The sequence below is a fragment of the Hibiscus syriacus genome, unplaced genomic scaffold, assembly GCF_006381635.1.
Source record: "Hibiscus syriacus cultivar Baekdansim isolate YM2019G1 unplaced genomic scaffold, ASM638163v2 tig00110528_pilon, whole genome shotgun sequence".
In the NCBI taxonomy this organism is placed as follows: Eukaryota; Viridiplantae; Streptophyta; class Magnoliopsida; order Malvales; family Malvaceae; genus Hibiscus; species Hibiscus syriacus.
This window is the reverse complement of record NW_024062770.1, coordinates 2261318-2267044: the sequence shown is the minus strand read 5'-3', so window position 1 is coordinate 2267044 and position 5727 is coordinate 2261318. Positions and strand designations below refer to the sequence as shown.

At 31.8% G+C, this 5727-nt stretch overlaps 1 pseudogene; it reads left to right on the top strand.

The window, feature by feature from the left end:
* The first annotated feature begins 1380 nt into the window (after positions 1 to 1380).
* On the top strand, positions 1381 to 3474 carry LOC120130187 (annotated as a pseudogene).
* Positions 3475 to 5727: the final 2253 nt, after the last annotated feature.

Sequence of the window (5727 nt, the reverse complement as noted above, 5' to 3'; positions counted from 1 at the left end):
TCCTAGCTCATCTATAGCTAGTGGGTCATGTTCCATCTACTTCCACTTCAATTCCATCTATTTATATTGTTGGTTCCTAACTCCATATAGTTAGAGGGTCACAATTCATTTTCTTTTCAAACCATCTTTCGTATTTCACGCCATTACCAACCCATACCTTCGCCATACTTTCATTACATTCAAACTACAACTTCCATCATCTTCCGTTCAAAGCAAGCAATTCAATTTCTTACTAGAATCACGATCGGCCAATCATATATATGATTTGACACTCATAATCGAGATCATATCACTTACCATTTAACATAGTTGAACAAGCCTTCGATCGACTCCTTTTCTCCCTCATTTTAATCCACCAACAATCAATACTCTTAAAAATAATCCAAACCCTAAAAAACCCAAAATAAACCTAAACTGCATTTTGGAAAAAATATTTCATTGACTTATCGTTGATTTGAGTTTAAAACCCATTTACCTTTTCCCGAATGTTATACGATGCTGTTTCAGTAATATTCTTTTGATTGTTTGGGTAAACTACACAAATTATCAAGTTCAGTGATCATTTATATAATTTACCCTAATTTTCATAGATGCAAACGGTAATCTCACTTCCATGTCATCTTGTTCTATCGGCAGTTTAACGGAGTCAAACAGACGGTTAAGTTGGGACCATATTGCAAACGGACGGTTACGATGGGACCATATTACAAAAGGACTAAATGTTGGGGACTGTATTATAAATTTTAAAAGTTGGGGGACCCAAATGTAAGCTTCAGAAAAGTTCAATGAACATTACTATATTTTACCCTTAATTTTATTTCATTTTGATCACTTAACTATTTTTATTTAAAAATCATACTTGATGTTTAGTTTTAGTTTCATTTTAATCATCCACCGCTAAAAATTAGTAGAACTATTGACATGGTATTTTTTAAAATTTTTCAATGATGATATTTCATTATTTTATCATGACACATTAGCATCATTGTTACTTTTTAATAGCATGTGACTAAAATAAAATTAAAACTAAAAGCTATGCATGATTTAAAAAAATAGTTATATAACCTAAATAAAACAGTAATGATAGTTAAGATATTAAATGTGAATTTACCCATTATTATTTAGAGAAAAGGAAAAAAGGAAACAGAAATCATGAAACTGCTAAGTAAGGCTACGTGGTTGTTTCCAGAGGTGCCAAATAAATGTTTTGAACAAAGCGTACAAACATAGAACAACGACACGGTTACCACTCCCTCTTCCACTTTCCACTAATTAGGTACTTAGAATCGCCTGGAGAACCGTTCAAAAATGGATATTCTCGTACATTTGATTTCTTCTTCAACCTTATCCTTTTGGGGCCTATAAACAGAGACCCTCCCTTACCTCAGACTACACCACAAAAACATTGTCATACATTTCTAATTCATCAACCATGAGTACTGCTGGTCAGGTCATCAAATGCAAAGGTGATCTGTCAACACTTTCTCTGATACAAAATATTTTCCCTTATGTAATCACTGTCCTTTGCTGGGTTTCACTTTTTGCTTTCTGGGTTTGGTTTTTTATTTGATTTAATGAAACTTTGTGCTATAAACTTTTGAATCTTTCTGATTGATTGATACAAAAGTTTCACTTCTTATTTTTGTTAAATTCTTAATACTAAATCAATAAGCGGGGGAAAATTGCACTGTTTTATATCTAACTGTTTTATATCTTATTTAAATTGCAGATGCAGTGGCATGGGAGGCAGGGAAGCCACTGTCAATAGAGGAAGTTGAAGTGGCACCACCTCAAAAGCATGAAGTTCGTGTCAAGATTCTCTTCACTTCTTTATGCCACACCGATGTCTACTTCTGGGAGGCTAAGGTTTACACTTGATTTCATTTCAACCTTATAATGATCTGCCATTATTCCTCTATCAGCTGTGCATTAGTTTCAGTGATGTTCTTAGATACCCATATCTGATTCCGTTCTCTTTTTTCCAGGGACAAAATACTCTGTTCCCTCGCATATTTGGTCACGAAGCTGGAGGGTATGCATTTGTCTAAATCAAAACCGATGTCGGATGTTCTATTGGTTTCGACTGAATTCTCTTGAGTTCTTTTGATGTAGGGTTGTTGAGAGTGTAGGTGAGGGCGTGACTGATCTCAAACCAGGTGATCATGTTCTCCCTATCTTCACCGGAGAATGCAAGGAGTGTCCCCATTGCTTATCAGAAGAAAGCAATATGTGTGATCTCCTCCGAATTAACAACGATAGGGGCGGAATGATTCACGACGGGAAACCTCGGTTTTCTAAAGATGGGAAGCCTATCTACCACTTCCTTGGCACATCGACGTTTAAAGAATACACCGTCCTTCATGTTGGCCAGGTTGCCAAGATCAATCCTGAGGCTCCACTTGATAAAGTGTTTGTTCTTAGCTGTGGAATGTCTACAGGTTCGAGATTTCACAACATTTTCTATATACGGATATGATGTTGTGACAAGCTAGGATGTTTGTTTAACAACTTATGAATTCTTCTATGCTTGCAGGTTTTGGTGCCACTGTGAATGTCGCTAAACCGAAAAAGGGTCAGTCCGTTGCAGTTTTTGGACTCGGTGCTGTTGGTCTTGCTGTGAGTTATTTTTGTTGCTTTTCAGTTTTTCTCCATTTGGCAACTAGGAAACTCTTAATGTACTTGATTCTCTTTTGTGAAAACTTAGGCTGCTGAGGGAGCAAGAGTTTCTGGGGCTTCTAGGATCATCGGTATCGACTTGAACCCGAACAGATTCGAAGAAGGTAGATTTAATCTAATTGTCATTTACATTTAACACATTCAAAGATTGCTTATGTTTCTGATGAAGCAAAATTAACAAAATCGACTGTTTCTCCTCTTGCAGCCAAGAAATTTGGTTGTACAGAGTTTGTGAACCCGAAAGATCATGATAAACCTGTTCAAGAGGTTTGTAGTTCCCACTTAAACTCAATCCTGTATACATTTTACAGTTGACATGCTCTTTGGGACCTAACATGTGCTTAATGATTAGGTGATTGCGTAGATGACTGGCGGCGGAGTTGATCGAAGTGTCGAATGCACTGGGAGCATTCAGGCCATGATTTCTGCATTTGAATGTGTCCATGATGGTTGGGGTGTTGCAGTTCTTGTGGGAGTGCCGAGCAGAGATGATGCATTCAAAACAAGTCCGATGAATTTCTTGAACGAGAGAACGTTGAAGGGTACTTTCTTCGGCAACTACAAACCTCGATCGGATATCCCTGGTGTTGTCGAGAAGTATATCAAGAAGGTAACCCTTTTTTGTCACTTAAGATTGATGAAATAAAAGAGAGAGTGACATTGTTGGTGTTGACGTTGAAGGAGCTTGAGCTGGATAAATTCATCACTCACTCGATCCCATTTTGGGAGATCAACAAGGCATTCGATTACATGCTGGCGGGAGAGGGTCTTCGTTGTGTGGTTCGTATGGATGCTTGAACTTGATATACGTTTTCTGGCAGAGCTATTACGCTGAATAAAATGTAATGGTTTTATACTTGCAGTACACTATTTACCTGGTTTTTTTATGCTTGCTTTGACATCAATATATTTGATCCTTGTTTTGCCTTCTCAATTCCTAATCAAATTCATCGGTTAATCTGAACTTGGAATAAAAAGAGACGATGATAGTTAATATTACTCGTTTGACTCAAATGATTTCAAATATACATTCGACTTTCGAATTATACCATTTGTGAATGTCTAAAACTAAGACTCAGATTAAATGGTTGAAGAAAATATTGTACTCTGATAAACCTGTTAGATTTATTAAATTAGATGAATAAATTAGATCGATGAGATACGAATATCTGATTAGATGAATTTTATTTAGATTAACTACATGGTTGATTATTTGTGTTTTGTTATTATTTATATTTGTGTTTTGTTATTTTTTTACTGATTTCAAAAAAGTTAATGTTTTATTTATTTTTTATTACTGATATCAATAAACATAATATATTGTTACTTTCGTTTTAATTAAGATGAGATCGCTATTTATAGATATTTTGATATAACAATACATTTGATCATGTTATTTATATATTATTGTAATTTAGTTTTACTTTTAATAAATTTAATCCTTCAATCGAATGATGTCATGTGTCATTGGTATCACGAGTCACGTGTTGGTATCATGTGTCAAGTGTTACTGGTATCACGTGTCACCATTCGGTTGAAGGACTAACCAGTATCATATGTCATGTCACGTGTTACCATTTTGAAGGATTAACTTTTTAAAGTATAAGTGGAAAATAAATATATTAAATTAAAATAAAATTAGTCCTCCAATCGAATGGTGTTACGTGGATACCACTGACACGTGACACCAATATATGTGATATCATTCAATTGAATGATTAATTTTTTTTAATTTATTAAAAGTAAGATTAAATTGAGAGAATATGTAAATAATAGGGATCAAATGTTGATTATACTGAAATATTATGTCGTCTAATATATTAACGACAGTTAACTCGTGGTGATCACATTTTAATTAAATAAAAACGAAAGCAAGCATTCTTAATTAAATATAAACGAAAATGATAATATATTATACGTTATTTTAAATAAGTGAATAAAAAGTAGACAAAATATAAAGATAAATGATGAACTATATAATTAATCTATTTTATTTTGCTCTTGGATTCGAGTAATATACATTCTAAATCAATTAATAAAATTATGAGCATGTTCATTCTTAATTGATTACTAAAATTAAGAATAATAAAACTATGAGAAGTGTGACCGTCTTAGAATTATGAACGAATATTATTTTATAATTATCTCAATCTTTAATAAAATTATGGACAAATATTACTCCATAATTATTTCAATTTTTAATAAAATTGTGAACAAATATTATTTTATAGTAATCTTGATCTTATTAAGAAAGAAAGAAAAATAAGATTCTAGAAGAAAGGAAAAGAATGTTCATAATTCATAATGAGTCTAGAATTTATAACTTAAAAAAATATGACAAAATAAATATAAAGAAAGTTTATAATAAGTATAAAATTCATAATCTAAGAGAAAATAACAGAAAAAAATAATGGAATAAAGATAAATTTCTTTGAATTTTTTTCTATGTTAGTCTCTAATTTCTTTTATGTCTATATTAGTTTTTAAATTTATTTTCTTTTGTGCACGTTAATCCCTCGTCCACTTTTTCATTGTCTAAAAATTGAATCTTACAACTGCTAACATGGAGTGTTGTTGTATATTCTTCGTTGTTTGATGCAATTATTAATTTATTAAGTTATTTTCATTAGTTAATACATTTATTAATTAAAATAAGTTATTTTTATCTGAATTCTAATTCATGGACTAATATAGATTTAAAATTAATGTGGGAAACTAGCTAAATTCACAGACCAAATAAAACTATCCCAAAATAATTAAAATACTTTTCACGAAAGAAAATATTGTAATTTCAAATTTTTTTAAAAATTTAATTTTTTTCTTTTTAATTTTAAATATAATTCTTCTTAAAAAAACAATAATATATACGGGAGACAAAGGTTAACAAACGAAAAAAATACAAGCAAAAAAATAATTCATATAAACAAAAATATGTTGCAAATAGAAATACTAAAATATGCTCATTTTTTATAATCATTGATATCTAATCTATTGATCGATTAATTCGGATCGTTGGATCAGGTACAATAGAGACAATGACAACTTTCCAAA